General features: G+C 36.6%; 2 long non-coding RNA genes and 2 pseudogenes across 2 annotated transcripts; all 4 read left to right on the top strand.

Annotated features, from left to right (window-relative positions):
- Positions 1–905: 905 nt before the first annotated feature.
- LOC135637016 (uncharacterized) lies at positions 906–8,230 on the top strand. The gene is made up of 4 exons (XR_010496133.1): positions 906–1,044; positions 5,074–5,432; positions 6,363–6,442; positions 7,689–8,230. It is a non-coding gene; the product is annotated as an uncharacterized LOC135637016 (long non-coding RNA).
- LOC135637397 (small nucleolar RNA snoR143) lies at positions 5,697–5,898 on the top strand (annotated as a pseudogene).
- A 2,446-nt stretch (positions 8,231–10,676) lies between the features above and the next one.
- LOC135635349 (uncharacterized) lies at positions 10,677–18,001 on the top strand. The gene is made up of 4 exons (XR_010495602.1): positions 10,677–10,815; positions 14,845–15,203; positions 16,134–16,213; positions 17,460–18,001. It is a non-coding gene; the product is annotated as an uncharacterized LOC135635349 (long non-coding RNA).
- LOC135637396 (small nucleolar RNA snoR143) lies at positions 15,468–15,669 on the top strand (annotated as a pseudogene).
- Positions 18,002–18,717: the final 716 nt, after the last annotated feature.

Genomic DNA, 18,717 nt, shown 5'->3' with positions numbered 1-18,717 from the left:
CGTTAAGGTGGTCTCAACCGTTTTGATGGTGGTGCCGCCGGAGTAGGCACAATGCGAGCTTCTCTTGACGTGACAGAGAACTCGTGTCTCGAAGCCGCCGGACGAACACATCTCGAACTCGTACATCGTCCACCCGGAGTTCTTCCGCCGGCCATCATTGAAAGAAAGGCAGCTCTTTCGCCCGAACACCATCTCGCGCCCGCCGACCATGGACTTAACGGTTTCTTGCTTTTTGTACAGAGTCCAAGAACCGCTGCCGGCCTTTCGATCGACGCGCGAGCCGCCGCTGTTCTTGGGCTTGCGCTCCGCAAAGAAATAGCCCTCCTGGCGATCGCTGCCTAGAAGATTCCACGGCTCGGTGCCGTAGACGTCCGCGAAGGCGACAGCGCGGCCAGGGAGGGGTGCGCCGGCGACCCAGTTGGCGAGGTAGTCAACCAAGAGTTCCTCCGCCGTGGGAAGGAACCTGTAGCCGCTCGGTACGAGGTCGATGGGCTCCATTGATGGACGACTAAAGACGGTTTCTTGACTGGGAGAGGAGAGGAAATCAACGAGGAGGAGAATGGAGCAGAGGAGAGGCGAGAGTCGCAGGGCGCGGGGAGAGAATTCAGAGTGAGGCGCGGAGAGAAGTCAGAGCGAGAGTGGGAGAGGAGAGAGAGAGATATATATATATATATAAATATATATATATATGTATATATATACATATATATTTATATATATACATATAATGGGCGCACGGATGGATTCTTGAATCGAATCCTATTGGTTAATGTAAGCTGTTTCTTATTGTGGATTCGGAAGCCCCCAAACAAATTAGACGACATCGTGATCGCCCGCTAGTCCCGATCATTGAATCGCGTCCGTTTATTTCGATCTGGAACGCATTGATCCATCGAAAATCCAAATGCATATTGTTTTGAATCCGAGGCCTATAATGACGTGCGCGTACATAATAATCTCTCCGTCCTTCGCGACCCGGCGACGCAACCGGGAATCCAAAGACGCGGAGGAGGAGGAGGAATAGAGAGCGCGATGGGTCTGCAGGTGATGAGAACAACATCGCTACGTGATTTCTGATCCTCTTTTCCTGTTGTTGTGTTCTATTTTGCTAATTTTACCCTTTTTTTTTGGGGATATGGTGACCTAATCTTAGAGCTCTGACTGTGCGTGTATGTTAGTCATAATGATCTTATTTTGCTTAGAACATCTGCAGTTCTGTGGTTGACATTCATGTAGTTTCATGGATCTGGAGAGCACGCATGCATGAGGCCCCTTTCTCAGTTAAGATCAGGGGCTTCCTTGATCATTTGGTGAAGGGTTGATTTAGAAGTTAGTGTCTGATCGATTTGTACAGTGATTAGCTTCTTGAGTCTAGAAAGAATCTTTATGTGTCACCCCCTTTATTTTCTTTGTCGATATTGTTGGTTGAGTCCTTTTGAACTCTTCCATGGCCTAAGCCTCATAATGAAGGCAAGAACATAGTGATGGAAGGATTCCATGGCCTAAGCCTCATAATGAAGGCAAGAACATAGTGATGGAAGGATAGGTAAGAAGCATGGATCATATTACATGATGCAGAACTGCATCAGAAATGATCTGCTTGACTTTTGATGGGCCAAGAGACGTCTGATATTGAGTATTTTGTTGACCATAACTATAGATCTCACTCTTAATTCTATCACAATTTAGAATGTGTAGCTAAAATTTTAGCTATGTGAAATTTGAAGCATCAGGGACTTTTGTTTTTAATTTTGGGTGATTAGTAGTCTTTGATTTGTATTTGTGAATGGAAATGATTTGTATTTTATAATTAGATCGGGGTTGCTTTGACAATTTCTTATAAGTAGAGTTGATCTTTTTAGATGGTAAATTATATATCTGTCCTTGCAAAAGCTTGAAGAAGCCATATCGTGAAGGATGGAGTTTTAGTGTTCAGTCTGGTGAACGAGATTGATTTCACAATGACCAGAGGAAGCATGCGTCTTTTTAAAATTGTGCAATACACTAGAGATGCATGTTTTGAAAATCTATACATATGATGGATCAAAGACATGGTTAAAAATCTAGTGAGCTTCAGAGACAATCTTCCAACACTCTAGATGCTTGGAAAACAAACTTGTATGGATCTGTATAACTCTTTGCCTCACCCTCAAAGATATACATTCATTACCTTTAACATGGAGAGCTTATTTTGAAGCTGCTTCAAAAATCCATCTGATAATGTTTCAATGTCTATTATCAGTTCTTCTACTTTTGTACCTATTGGTAGATCTCATGCGCTCCTAATCTAGTTTTGGTTCTTGTAAGTAATACAATTTCTGATGTACTCTACAAGAACTCTAATAACATTTATTGGTCCGATTCGAAGTTGCATATCTGTATGCATAAGAGAAACTCGAATTTTGATTCTTTTCATCAATTTATATTTCATTGGGATCATAATTATAGTTGGAGCATCTTTGCAAGAGCATCCATCATCATTCAATTTTAAACTTTGGTATCCAATGAAAAATAGAGACATAATTTCATTTTTGTTATATTTATTGGTATCTTAATTTTATCAGATACAGCGAGGCTTAAACTCTTCACATGTTTGTGAATAATTGCTACAATGAGGAAGAAAAACTATAACGCCTGAAATTAGTGGCCCTAAAGTAATAAATATAATTGATAGAATCTGCTATCAATTTCCCTCGGTTGATGTTCATGTTATGTGTGCATGCATGCACACATGAGAAGAAACAACTTTTCCTAAATGATACTCTTGCACACATATGTTAGGATGGGAAAGAAAACACATGTCTCAGAAGAGGAAAAGAAAAAACATAAAAGAAGTCTTGGTCTTCTGCTCCCCATTTCTTCCAAATAGTTGAATTGAAAAGATGGGCTTATTTTTTATGTTTTGTTATTAATTATCGTTACTTCTTATTTATATCATTGAAACTGTTCCATCAATCATTTTTTTCAGTTTTACTCAGCATATGGCCTTTGTTATAAGTAGTCTATAAGTATTAAGATTGTATCTTTATCTACTTCCTAGTTTTTTATTTATGTTTATAAGTGTTTGCTTCTAAGAATCTGTCTTGATGGTATTGGTTATTGTGCCTCATAGTACATTCCGAGTCAATATATTTATTTGCTTGTGGTCTCTTAGAAATCTGTGTCAAGCATAGTATTGGTTTTGATCACGTTGGCCTCAGAACTTTGATAGTTTTCTCTAATAGACTCGATTGATCCAAAGGAACTTTTATTTATGGAGTTAATTAGGCAAGACATTCTTTTTTAGAAGAAGAAAATGATCATTCTGATTCCAACAAACAAGATTTTCTTTTTTCCTTTTTCCATTAGATTCTCGTTTGCTACCTCCAAATAATGTAGCTTACAATTCTGTTTTCCTATTTGCAACTCAAGTCTTTTGCCTTCCTTTTCTTCCATATCAACTACAGGAACGTAATGAATTTTGGGTTCTCAAATTTGTAATTTCATCAACTCTCTATTGAACTCAAGTTTGAATTTGTGGCATACTCTCTGAATGAGTTGGATTATTGTGTGTGTAACATGCATAGAGATTCCAGTAAATGCTAGTTCTTAGATCATGGCATGATTTCTGTTCAACTCAAGCTTGTAATGACATGCATAACTGATCTGGGAAGAACAGCAAACAAAGATAATTTCTGATGGTAACTGGGATAAGTTGTAGATAGTAGAAAATTTTGCAATGAAAATATTCTGATGACTGCAGCAAAATGATTGTTACGGCCAAAGATTTGATGAGGTCATAAGTCATTTGAATTGGATTCTTGGTTTTGTCTTCATTTATATCCTCTGCCTATGCCTCTCTATTTTTGCTGCAACTTCAAGTATTTTGGTTTTGTGGCTGCTGCATGGCTGACTGCAGTAGGAATTTGTCTCATACACTTGTTTAAATCATCAAGAACAATTTTAGTCAAACTGTGTTCTTACCTTCTTTTTGTTTGAATCCAAACTCTTTTTTTAAGTTTCTTGGTTTCTTTATCACTCCTCTGGATGCCGATTAACTTAAACTCTGCAATAAAAATAATTTGGCTTGGCTAAGTTCAAATGCTTGAGGAGAGGGAAAAACTCAAAAAATCTTTCCATTTTGTCTATTTTGCTTTATTTCTGCATCTCTAGTATCACGTGACGAAGGAGATGACTCTTTGTTCTTCCTATTTGATACTTCTGTCTCTGAATTCTTTGAAGACAGAGAAGAGGAGATTGTTGATTAACGTGTTTTTCTACACAAATGTGAATCGAAGTTGATTTAATTATTAATTATCATGGATTTAGTTGGTTTTATTTATGTCGGATTAAATTTTGGATAAATTTTTATCATGATATTGAATGAAATTATTAAGGGCTTATATATATTATTAAAAAAATGAGAAAAAAATAATTTTTAAAGGTTAAAATCAAATGCCTTATCAGATTCAAATATTTTTTTTAGTTTTAAAAAAATATTTTTTACGAAGTTAAATTAATAAGATTTGTGAGCCCCTTTTTCTCTAAAGATGTTTATTTTATTGTAAGATTTCCCTAGAATAATCCTCATTGTTATATATTTTTGCATTGAGCATCTCAAATTTTTTTTTTTTTGCTGTTCAGTTTATTTTTCATAAATGATAAAACTATCATTAAATGATTAATTGATGGAAATTGAATTCTTTTTTATTTGGTTTTTATTTAGTGGAAACCCTTAAATTGTTCATTATTTTAATTTTATACATTACAAAAAGATTAGCATTATTAATATATAATTAAAATTATACATTTTCAAAATAACTAGTTAAAAATTGATTTAAACATTATAAAATAATAAACTAAGATCCATTTATATGATAATATTTTTATTTTTAAATAATATCTTTTATTTAATATGTCAAAGTTTGATGTGTCTTTTTTTAATGTCGTCATCCGATGCTCGACCATTGAGATGGCAATCGAAGCGATCTCCAATCTTCACTCACACAAAGTTTCACGAACCCTAACGTTAAGTATCTCCCTAGATTGTTTCTTATTGTAACACTTTGTGGATTTTATTTTCCTATGTTCTAGTTTGTTGGCGATGGTGTGTTCTTTGCGGAGCTTAGTGACGTCCTCACAAGAACCACTGAGCTGTGGACGGGTACTCCAGAGTTGAGGTCAGCATCGGTGATCATTATTAGAGCCGCCAGGACCCTGAACGTACTTGATACCGATCTCCAATCTATGTTAAGCCTTGGTGGTACACCCGATTTGGACTTCGTATCATAACTGTGTATGGTGAGAAGGGGAGAAGGATATTGGAGTTGACTTCTGTGGTCCATTAAAGATTCAACTTTTTGGAAAATGGTGTGGAGCTCTACACCGAAGGTCAACAACAGAGGGCTTTGTGCAATTGCTTGGGCTATCTTTCTGGTACAAGCTTCTCGGAGGTGAGCTCATCGTTAGACATTTTGTCTGTGGCAATTTAATTTAGATTTTGTCTATCTTGCTTGAAAAAATTAAGGTTTTTCATTGGAATTGTTTGTCTAAGATGCTTGAAAGAACTTACAAGTGAGTGTGCCACATTCATGCAGTTTTTCATTGGAATCAGTTTAACAATTATGAGGACATTCTGGTTCTTCCTTGCATGGCCTTTGTTTAAATATGGGTTTGAGACTAGATGATTTGTGTGCAATTGGTTGTAAAGTGATTCCTTGCATTAAGTAAGCTTTCCATTCTTATTATGCATTTGTTGGTTGTAATCTTTTGGCCTCTGCTGTTCTAATTTTGGGGTCTTTAGCAACAATGCATAAAATGAAAACTATTCAGACGATGATAGTGGTCAGACAACCATGGATGGATCCACAAATGACTTGACTACAGTTTCAGTTTGTTCATTAATACCATCTCATATATAGTTGTACACCTTACAATGCTTTAATAGAACTTGGTTTTCTAGCATTGCTCATATAACGACTTGTCTATTGATAACTTCAAACTAGAAATACTTGTCTTCTGTGTCTAAATGCTTCAAATTTTTACTACAGTAACATTGCTTGTGCTGAAATTTAGATGGATAAATTTATTTACTTCCTAAATAGCAATGAAAACATAGATATCCCTGGAGAAATATATATTCAAGTTCTTAATGATCCCATTTTAACTGACCTATTACTTTTAGAGATTTAAATTTTAGAGTGACGAGAAGAATTTGAATGCTATAACCTTTGTAAAAAAAAAAGAATTGAGATTACATTTCTTCTTGATAAGCCAAAGTTTTTCTAATTTATATGTTTCTACTCGTCGTAGATTGAAGATTGGGAGTCCAATCTTTCCAAAGTATTATTATTTGTTCCTTATCATTTGTTATTTGTTCTCAGGAGTGTCATTCCTTCTTAACATGGAGGAGAAGGGAGCATAGGAGAGGAGAGCAAAGTGAGAGTGAAGCGCTTATATGTAGGTAATGATAGATACGGCTGTTGGATCGTTTCTTGAACAGAATCCAAATCTAAATCCTGTGTTTCCTAAAGCCCCAAGATTAATTAATTAATTAATTAATTAGGTTTATATGTTTAATTTGATATATATATTTATTTCGAAATCAAGTTTCCCTATTTCTCTCCTGTCTTATTTTTCTCTATCCTTCCATCCATAGTGTCTCCGAGATTCTCTATTCCTAACTCTCTATTGAACTCAAGTTTGAATTCGTGGCATACTCTCTGAATGAGGTGGATTATTTTGTGTGTAACATGCATAGAGACTCCAGTAAATGCCAGTTCTTAGATCATGGCATGATTCTGTTCAACTCAAGCTTGAAATGACATGCATAACTGATCTTGGAAGAACACCAAACAAAGATAATTTCTGATGGTAACTGGGATAAGTAGTTTATGGTAGAAAATTTTTCAATGAAACTATTCTGATGACGGCAGCAAAATGATTGTTACAGTCAAAATTTTGATGAAGTCATTAAGTCATTGCAATTGGATTCTTGGTTTTTTCTTCATTTATAACGGTTGCCAATGCCTGTGTGTTTTTGCTGCAACTTCAAGCATTATGATTTTGTTGCTGCTGCATGGTTGACTGCAGTAGGAATTTGTCTCATACACATGTTGAAAGCATCAAGAACAATTTTAGTCAAACTGTGTTCTTAACTTTTTTTATTGTTTGAATCCAAACTCTTCTTTTCAAGTATCTTGCCTTCTTGATCACCTCTCTGGATGCTGATGAGCTTAAACTCTGCAATAAGAATAATTTGGCTTGGCTGAGTTTAAATGCTTGAGGAGAGGGAAAAACTCAAAATATCTTTCATTTTCTTCTATTTTGCTTTATTTCTACATCTCTAGTGCCACATGATAAAGGAGATTGACTTTTTGTTCTTCCTATTTGATACTTTTGTCCTTAATTCTTTCTACATCTCTAGTGCGGCATGATTGCTTTAATAGATCTTGGTTTCCTTGTGATGCTCATATAGATATTTGCCTATTGACAACTTCAACTAGAAATGCTTGTCTGGTAGGCTGACCTAAATGCTTCGAATTTTTTATTGTACTAACCTTGTTTGTGCTGAAATTTAGATGGATGAATATATTGACTTTCTAAACAGTAATAAAAACACAGATATACCTGGAGAAATATATATAGATATATATATTCAAGTGCTTAATGATCCATTTTAACTGACCTTTTGCTTTTAAACATGTCAGGGTGTCCTCGATATCGAAGTAAAGATCATGCTGGACTAGGATCCTAAAAGAAAGCAGGGCACCATGACTCCTTTGCCAGATCATGTTACAATTCATGCCCCAAAGGAGGAAGAGGAGTTACACTCCAGAAGAATTTGAATGCTACAACCTTTGCAAAAGGAATTAGGATTACATTTCTTCTTCATAAGCTTTCGGCATGTAACAAGTCAAAGTTCTTCTGATTTATGCGCTTGAACTAGTTGTAGATTAACATGAAGGAAGATTGGGAGTCCTTAGGCCCATATCTTAGTTTGTTCCAATCTTCTCAGGAGTGTTATTTGTTCTTATCATTTGTTTTGAAAACCGACGCGGTTACTCCCATAAATTTTTACTGTTTTGTAGACTTGATATTAGTTATTTGAATTCGTATGTAACTTCCAAAGCTGGAATAGTAGACTCAGATTGGTTGTTCAAATTCATTCAAAATTCTGAATATGTAATTTAGATGTAATTTGACCATTTTTTCGAGTCAGTAAGATGAATGGTATGTTCTTCTATCTCAATTGTCTTGTATTTCTTAACGGTGGCTTATCAGGACTAGTTGTCGATACTATGATATTCATCTAATGAATTTAACATGATGCAGGCGTTGTTCTCGCTCACTATTGAAATCCGATCATATCATATCAACAAGATTTCTGTAGAGAAAGAGAATATGCATTTCCTACTATGATATGTGTGTTTAATCTTTTGCATATCAGTTAGAATTTTTTTGGAATTTTTTTATCGATTCAGTGATTAAAGGTTTGGTTTTCGATAGTATCGATTCAGTGATTAAAGGTTTTTAACGATGGATTGACTTGCAGCAGCTTTGTTATTTGTTTCTGTTGTTGTTGTGGACTTCACTCGGAAACAAAAAAAGTTGGAACATGTTTCCGAAAGATGATTGATCAAATTTGCTGCCTTGCCTCTGATACCAGTCGTCCAAACCAGCAAAGTCTGAGGTTGAGAGAACCTGTTGATATCATCTCTTTCTCTTCGAACTCGACGAAACAACATTGATACCATTTCTTATAGATGCCATCGTATTAAGGAAACAACAAACAAAACATGAGATGAAAATTGCACTTTGTTATGGCCAATATTTACAGGAACATAAAATTTTCTTTCCCTTCCATTGTTCTGTAATACATGAACAAACATCATTTTCCGTATAAGCTTTCATACAAGCAAGCTACAGATCCAACCACGAGGTCATAGTCGAATCAATAGGGGTGTCATCGGACTTCACAAGGGCTTCAATCCATTGCATGAAGTCGTCATTATCATCTATGTTCTCCGTCTGCTCACACCCAACAATCTCGATCGATGATGACGACGAAGCCGCTGCGATCGTGGTTGAATCAGTGCTGGTGCCATACATCACCGAGGCTGGAATCGTGTCATCGGACATCAAGGAGGCATGGACCCGTTCCCGGCTCACGAAGAAGTCATCGTCGGTGCTGTGCATCTGCTCGCACGCAACAAAGTCTATCGACGACGATGAGGAGGAAACATCTGCGACCGTGGTCGAATCAATCCGAGTGTCATCGGGCATCGAGAGAAGATCGACAAGGCCTGGCGGTGAGGCCTTCGGGATGGTAGTCAAGGCTGTGTCGGTGTCATCCGACATCAGGAAGGCTTCAACCCCTCTGGCGAAGAACGCATCGTCGGTGCAGTTCTGCTCACCGCCAAGATCGACCGACGACGAAGACGAAGCCAAGAATGCTTCCAGTTCTTCCGTAGTTATCGGGAGCTCACCTCCACCAACGTCCGTTGATGATGGAGAGGCGGCTGCGACTCCGGCATCGTTCGGTGCAACGGAGTCGACCGAGGAAAGATGAGTCTCCGGGGCTGTCACAGCAGGAGCCAACGAGGAATGTTGCACCGCCGCGGTTGGATGTGGTGAGACGTCGGACTGCAATGCTCTGCTGGGATGTGCAACCAACTCCCAGCATGGCTTCTTTGAGAGAGTCGATGCTTTTGCCGAGAGAGTAGAAGATTCGTCTCTATTTCTCTTCCGCCCAACGAAGCTGTCGCCGGTGACCGTGTCTGTCGCTGCCTCCGTTAAGGTGGTCTCAACCGTTTTGATGGTGGTGCCGCCGGAGTAGGCACAATGCGAGCTTCTCTTGACGTGACAGAGAACTCGTGTCTCGAAGCCGCCGGACGAACACATCTCGAACTCGTACATCGTCCACCCGGAGTTCTTCCGCCGGCCATCATTGAAAGAAAGGCAGCTCTTTCGCCCGAACACCATCTCGCGCCCGCCGACCATGGACTTAACGGTTTCTTGCTTTTTGTACAGAGTCCAAGAACCGCTGCCGGCCTTTCGATCGACGCGCGAGCCGCCGCTGTTCTTGGGCTTGCGCTCCGCAAAGAAATAGCCCTCCTGGCGATCGCTGCCTAGAAGATTCCACGGCTCGGTGCCGTAGACGTCCGCGAAGGCGACAGCGCGGCCAGGGAGGGGTGCGCCGGCGACCCAGTTGGCGAGGTAGTCAACCAAGAGTTCCTCCGCCGTGGGAAGGAACCTGTAGCCGCTCGGTACGAGGTCGATGGGCTCCATTGATGGACGACTAAAGACGGTTTCTTGACTGGGAGAGGAGAGGAAATCAACGAGGAGGAGAATGGAGCAGAGGAGAGGCGAGAGTCGCAGGGCGCGGGGAGAGAATTCAGAGTGAGGCGCGGAGAGAAGTCAGAGCGAGAGTGGGAGAGGAGAGAGAGAGATATATATATATATATAAATATATATATATATGTATATATATACATATATATTTATATATATACATATAATGGGCGCACGGATGGATTCTTGAATCGAATCCTATTGGTTAATGTAAGCTGTTTCTTATTGTGGATTCGGAAGCCCCCAAACAAATTAGACGACATCGTGATCGCCCGCTAGTCCCGATCATTGAATCGCGTCCGTTTATTTCGATCTGGAACGCATTGATCCATCGAAAATCCAAATGCATATTGTTTTGAATCCGAGGCCTATAATGACGTGCGCGTACATAATAATCTCTCCGTCCTTCGCGACCCGGCGACGCAACCGGGAATCCAAAGACGCGGAGGAGGAGGAGGAATAGAGAGCGCGATGGGTCTGCAGGTGATGAGAACAACATCGCTACGTGATTTCTGATCCTCTTTTCCTGTTGTTGTGTTCTATTTTGCTAATTTTACCCTTTTTTTTTGGGGATATGGTGACCTAATCTTAGAGCTCTGACTGTGCGTGTATGTTAGTCATAATGATCTTATTTTGCTTAGAACATCTGCAGTTCTGTGGTTGACATTCATGTAGTTTCATGGATCTGGAGAGCACGCATGCATGAGGCCCCTTTCTCAGTTAAGATCAGGGGCTTCCTTGATCATTTGGTGAAGGGTTGATTTAGAAGTTAGTGTCTGATCGATTTGTACAGTGATTAGCTTCTTGAGTCTAGAAAGAATCTTTATGTGTCACCCCCTTTATTTTCTTTGTCGATATTGTTGGTTGAGTCCTTTTGAACTCTTCCATGGCCTAAGCCTCATAATGAAGGCAAGAACATAGTGATGGAAGGATTCCATGGCCTAAGCCTCATAATGAAGGCAAGAACATAGTGATGGAAGGATAGGTAAGAAGCATGGATCATATTACATGATGCAGAACTGCATCAGAAATGATCTGCTTGACTTTTGATGGGCCAAGAGACGTCTGATATTGAGTATTTTGTTGACCATAACTATAGATCTCACTCTTAATTCTATCACAATTTAGAATGTGTAGCTAAAATTTTAGCTATGTGAAATTTGAAGCATCAGGGACTTTTGTTTTTAATTTTGGGTGATTAGTAGTCTTTGATTTGTATTTGTGAATGGAAATGATTTGTATTTTATAATTAGATCGGGGTTGCTTTGACAATTTCTTATAAGTAGAGTTGATCTTTTTAGATGGTAAATTATATATCTGTCCTTGCAAAAGCTTGAAGAAGCCATATCGTGAAGGATGGAGTTTTAGTGTTCAGTCTGGTGAACGAGATTGATTTCACAATGACCAGAGGAAGCATGCGTCTTTTTAAAATTGTGCAATACACTAGAGATGCATGTTTTGAAAATCTATACATATGATGGATCAAAGACATGGTTAAAAATCTAGTGAGCTTCAGAGACAATCTTCCAACACTCTAGATGCTTGGAAAACAAACTTGTATGGATCTGTATAACTCTTTGCCTCACCCTCAAAGATATACATTCATTACCTTTAACATGGAGAGCTTATTTTGAAGCTGCTTCAAAAATCCATCTGATAATGTTTCAATGTCTATTATCAGTTCTTCTACTTTTGTACCTATTGGTAGATCTCATGCGCTCCTAATCTAGTTTTGGTTCTTGTAAGTAATACAATTTCTGATGTACTCTACAAGAACTCTAATAACATTTATTGGTCCGATTCGAAGTTGCATATCTGTATGCATAAGAGAAACTCGAATTTTGATTCTTTTCATCAATTTATATTTCATTGGGATCATAATTATAGTTGGAGCATCTTTGCAAGAGCATCCATCATCATTCAATTTTAAACTTTGGTATCCAATGAAAAATAGAGACATAATTTCATTTTTGTTATATTTATTGGTATCTTAATTTTATCAGATACAGCGAGGCTTAAACTCTTCACATGTTTGTGAATAATTGCTACAATGAGGAAGAAAAACTATAACGCCTGAAATTAGTGGCCCTAAAGTAATAAATATAATTGATAGAATCTGCTATCAATTTCCCTCGGTTGATGTTCATGTTATGTGTGCATGCATGCACACATGAGAAGAAACAACTTTTCCTAAATGATACTCTTGCACACATATGTTAGGATGGGAAAGAAAACACATGTCTCAGAAGAGGAAAAGAAAAAACATAAAAGAAGTCTTGGTCTTCTGCTCCCCATTTCTTCCAAATAGTTGAATTGAAAAGATGGGCTTATTTTTTATGTTTTGTTATTAATTATCGTTACTTCTTATTTATATCATTGAAACTGTTCCATCAATCATTTTTTTCAGTTTTACTCAGCATATGGCCTTTGTTATAAGTAGTCTATAAGTATTAAGATTGTATCTTTATCTACTTCCTAGTTTTTTATTTATGTTTATAAGTGTTTGCTTCTAAGAATCTGTCTTGATGGTATTGGTTATTGTGCCTCATAGTACATTCCGAGTCAATATATTTATTTGCTTGTGGTCTCTTAGAAATCTGTGTCAAGCATAGTATTGGTTTTGATCACGTTGGCCTCAGAACTTTGATAGTTTTCTCTAATAGACTCGATTGATCCAAAGGAACTTTTATTTATGGAGTTAATTAGGCAAGACATTCTTTTTTAGAAGAAGAAAATGATCATTCTGATTCCAACAAACAAGATTTTCTTTTTTCCTTTTTCCATTAGATTCTCGTTTGCTACCTCCAAATAATGTAGCTTACAATTCTGTTTTCCTATTTGCAACTCAAGTCTTTTGCCTTCCTTTTCTTCCATATCAACTACAGGAACGTAATGAATTTTGGGTTCTCAAATTTGTAATTTCATCAACTCTCTATTGAACTCAAGTTTGAATTTGTGGCATACTCTCTGAATGAGTTGGATTATTGTGTGTGTAACATGCATAGAGATTCCAGTAAATGCTAGTTCTTAGATCATGGCATGATTTCTGTTCAACTCAAGCTTGTAATGACATGCATAACTGATCTGGGAAGAACAGCAAACAAAGATAATTTCTGATGGTAACTGGGATAAGTTGTAGATAGTAGAAAATTTTGCAATGAAAATATTCTGATGACTGCAGCAAAATGATTGTTACGGCCAAAGATTTGATGAGGTCATAAGTCATTTGAATTGGATTCTTGGTTTTGTCTTCATTTATATCCTCTGCCTATGCCTCTCTATTTTTGCTGCAACTTCAAGTATTTTGGTTTTGTGGCTGCTGCATGGCTGACTGCAGTAGGAATTTGTCTCATACACTTGTTTAAATCATCAAGAACAATTTTAGTCAAACTGTGTTCTTACCTTCTTTTTGTTTGAATCCAAACTCTTTTTTTAAGTTTCTTGGTTTCTTTATCACTCCTCTGGATGCCGATTAACTTAAACTCTGCAATAAAAATAATTTGGCTTGGCTAAGTTCAAATGCTTGAGGAGAGGGAAAAACTCAAAAAATCTTTCCATTTTGTCTATTTTGCTTTATTTCTGCATCTCTAGTATCACGTGACGAAGGAGATGACTCTTTGTTCTTCCTATTTGATACTTCTGTCTCTGAATTCTTTGAAGACAGAGAAGAGGAGATTGTTGATTAACGTGTTTTTCTACACAAATGTGAATCGAAGTTGATTTAATTATTAATTATCATGGATTTAGTTGGTTTTATTTATGTCGGATTAAATTTTGGATAAATTTTTATCATGATATTGAATGAAATTATTAAGGGCTTATATATATTATTAAAAAAATGAGAAAAAAATAATTTTTAAAGGTTAAAATCAAATGCCTTATCAGATTCAAATATTTTTTTTAGTTTTAAAAAAATATTTTTTACGAAGTTAAATTAATAAGATTTGTGAGCCCCTTTTTCTCTAAAGATGTTTATTTTATTGTAAGATTTCCCTAGAATAATCCTCATTGTTATATATTTTTGCATTGAGCATCTCAAATGTTTTTTTTTTTGCTGTTCAGTTTATTTTTCATAAATGATAAAACTATCATTAAATGATTAATTGATGGAAATTGAATTCTTTTTTATTTGGTTTTTATTTAGTGGAAACCCTTAAATTGTTCATTATTTTAATTTTATACATTACAAAAAGATTAGCATTATTAATATATAATTAAAATTATACATTTTCAAAATAACTAGTTAAAAATTGATTTAAACATTATAAAATAATAAACTAAGATCCATTTATATGATAATATTTTTATTTTTAAATAATATCTTTTATTTAATATGTCAAAGTTTGATGTGTCTTTTTTTAATGTCGTCATCCGATGCTCGACCATTGAGATGGCAATCGAAGCGATCTCCAATCTTCACTCACACAAAGTTTCACGAACCCTAACGTTAAGTATCTCCCTAGATTGTTTCTTATTGTAACACTTTGTGGATTTTATTTTCCTATGTTCTAGTTTGTTGGCGATGGTGTGTTCTTTGCGGAGCTTAGTGACGTCCTCACAAGAACCACTGAGCTGTGGACGGGTACTCCAGAGTTGAGGTCAGCATCGGTGATCATTATTAGAGCCGCCAGGACCCTGAACGTACTTGATACCGATCTCCAATCTATGTTAAGCCTTGGTGGTACACCCGATTTGGACTTCGTATCATAACTGTGTATGGTGAGAAGGGGAGAAGGATATTGGAGTTGACTTCTGTGGTCCATTAAAGATTCAACTTTTTGGAAAATGGTGTGGAGCTCTACACCGAAGGTCAACAACAGAGGGCTTTGTGCAATTGCTTGGGCTATCTTTCTGGTACAAGCTTCTCGGAGGTGAGCTCATCGTTAGACATTTTGTCTGTGGCAATTTAATTTAGATTTTGTCTATCTTGCTTGAAAAAATTAAGGTTTTTCATTGGAATTGTTTGTCTAAGATGCTTGAAAGAACTTACAAGTGAGTGTGCCACATTCATGCAGTTTTTCATTGGAATCAGTTTAACAATTATGAGGACATTCTGGTTCTTCCTTGCATGGCCTTTGTTTAAATATGGGTTTGAGACTAGATGATTTGTGTGCAATTGGTTGTAAAGTGATTCCTTGCATTAAGTAAGCTTTCCATTCTTATTATGCATTTGTTGGTTGTAATCTTTTGGCCTCTGCTGTTCTAATTTTGGGGTCTTTAGCAACAATGCATAAAATGAAAACTATTCAGACGATGATAGTGGTCAGACAACCATGGATGGATCCACAAATGACTTGACTACAGTTTCAGTTTGTTCATTAATACCATCTCATATATAGTTGTACACCTTACAATGCTTTAATAGAACTTGGTTTTCTAGCATTGCTCATATAACGACTTGTCTATTGATAACTTCAAACTAGAAATACTTGTCTTCTGTGTCTAAATGCTTCAAATTTTTACTACAGTAACATTGCTTGTGCTGAAATTTAGATGGATAAATTTATTTACTTCCTAAATAGCAATGAAAACATAGATATCCCTGGAGAAATATATATTCAAGTTCTTAATGATCCCATTTTAACTGACCTATTACTTTTAGAGATTTAAATTTTAGAGTGACGAGAAGAATTTGAATGCTATAACCTTTGTAAAAAAAAAAGAATTGAGATTACATTTCTTCTTGATAAGCCAAAGTTTTTCTAATTTATATGTTTCTACTCGTCGTAGATTGAAGATTGGGAGTCCAATCTTTCCAAAGTATTATTATTTGTTCCTTATCATTTGTTATTTGTTCTCAGGAGTGTCATTCCTTCTTAACATGGAGGAGAAGGGAGCATAGGAGAGGAGAGCAAAGTGAGAGTGAAGCGCTTATATGTAGGTAATGATAGATACGGCTGTTGGATCGTTTCTTGAACAGAATCCAAATCTAAATCCTGTGTTTCCTAAAGCCCCAAGATTAATTAATTAATTAATTAATTAGGTTTATATGTTTAATTTGATATATATATTTATTTCGAAATCAAGTTTCCCTATTTCTCTCCTGTCTTATTTTTCTCTATCCTTCCATCCATAGTGTCTCCGAGATTCTCTATTCCTAACTCTCTATTGAACTCAAGTTTGAATTCGTGGCATACTCTCTGAATGAGGTGGATTATTTTGTGTGTAACATGCATAGAGACTCCAGTAAATGCCAGTTCTTAGATCATGGCATGATTCTGTTCAACTCAAGCTTGAAATGACATGCATAACTGATCTTGGAAGAACACCAAACAAAGATAATTTCTGATGGTAACTGGGATAAGTAGTTTATGGTAGAAAATTTTTCAATGAAACTATTCTGATGACGGCAGCAAAATGATTGTTACAGTCAAAATTTTGATGAAGTCATTAAGTCATTGCAATTGGATTCTTGGTTTTTTCTTCATTTATAACGGTTGCCAATGCCTGTGTGTTTTTGCTGCAACTTCAAGCATTATGATTTTGTTGCTGCTGCATGGTTGACTGCAGTAGGAATTTGTCTCATACACATGTTGAAAGCATCAAGAACAATTTTAGTCAAACTGTGTTCTTAACTTTTTTTATTGTTTGAATCCAAACTCTTCTTTTCAAGTATCTTGCCTTCTTGATCACCTCTCTGGATGCTGATGAGCTTAAACTCTGCAATAAGAATAATTTGGCTTGGCTGAGTTTAAATGCTTGAGGAGAGGGAAAAACTCAAAATATCTTTCATTTTCTTCTATTTTGCTTTATTTCTACATCTCTAGTGCCACATGATAAAGGAGATTGACTTTTTATTCTTCCTATTTGATACTTTTGTCCTTAATTCTTTCTACATCTCTAGTGCGGCATGATTGCTTTAATAGATCTTGGTTTCCTTGTGATGCTCATATAGATATTTGCCTATTGACAACTTCAACTAGAAATGCTTGTCTGGTAGGCTGACATAAATGCTTCGAATTTTTTATTGTACTAACCTTGTTTGTGCTGAAATTTAGATGGATGAATATATTGACTTTCTAAACAGTAATAAAAACACAGATATACCTGGAGAAATATATATAGATATATATATTCAAGTGCTTAATGATCCATTTTAACTGACCTTTCGCTTTTAAACATGTCAGGGTGTCCTCGATATCGAAGTAAAGATCATGCTGGACTAGGATCCTAAAAGAAAGCAGGGCACCATGACTCCTTTGCCAGATCATGTTACAATTCATGCCCCAAAGGAGGAAGAGGAGTTACACTCCAGAAGAATTTGAATGCTACAACCTTTGCAAAAGGAATTAGGATTACATTTCTTCTTCATAAGCTTTCGGCATGTAACAAGTCAAAGTTCTTCTGATTTATGCGCTTGAACTAGTTGTAGATTAACATGAAGGAAGATTGGGAGTCCTTAGGCCCATATCTTAGTTTGTTCCAATCTTCTCAGGAGTGTTATTTGTTCTTATCATTTGTTTTGAAAACCGACGCGGTTACTCCCATAAATTTTTACTGTTTTGTAGACTTGATATTAGTTATTTGAATTCGTATGTAACTTCCAAAGCTGGAATAGTAGACTCAGATTGGTTGTTCAAATTCATTCAAAATTCTGAATATGTAATTTAGATGTAATTTGACCATTTTTTCGAGTCAGTAAGATGAATGGTATGTTCTTCTATCTCAATTGTCTTGTATTTCTTAACGGTGGCTTATCAGGACTAGTTGTCGATACTATGATATTCATCTAATGAATTTAACATGATGCAGGCGTTGTTCTCGCTCACTATTGAAATCCGATCATATCATATCAACAAGATTTCTGTAGAGAAAGAGAATATGCATTTCCTACTATGATATGTGTGTTTAATCTTTTGCATATCAGTTAGAATTTTTTTGGAATTTTTTTATCGATTCAGTGATTAAAGGTTTGGTTTTCGATAGTATCGATTCAGTGATTAAAGGTTTTTAACGATGGATTGACTTGCAGCAGCTTTGTTATTTGTTTCTGTTGTTGTTGTGGACTTCACTCGGAAACAAAAAAAGTTGGAACATGTTTCCGAAAGATGATTGATCAAATTTGCTGCCTTGCCTCTGATACCAGTCGTCCAAACCAGCAAAGTCTGAGGTTGAGAGAACCTGTTGATATCATCTCTTTCTCTTCGAACTCGACGAAACAACATTGATACCATTTCTTATAGATGCCATCGTATTAAGGAAACAACAAACAAAACATGAGATGAAAATTGCACTTTGTTATGGCCAATATTTACAGGAACATAAAATTTTCTTTCCCTTCCATTGTTCTGTAATACATGAACAAACATCATTTTCCGTATAAGCTTTCATACAAGCAAGCTACAGATCCAACCACGAGGTCATAGTCGAATCAATAGGGGTGTC

The sequence above is a fragment of the Musa acuminata genome, chromosome BXJ3-4 (assembly GCF_036884655.1).
Source record: "Musa acuminata AAA Group cultivar baxijiao chromosome BXJ3-4, Cavendish_Baxijiao_AAA, whole genome shotgun sequence".
NCBI classification, from domain to species: domain Eukaryota; kingdom Viridiplantae; phylum Streptophyta; class Magnoliopsida; order Zingiberales; family Musaceae; genus Musa; species Musa acuminata.
Note: the sequence above shows the minus strand (reverse complement) of the source record. Positions and strands in the feature narration are given on the sequence as shown.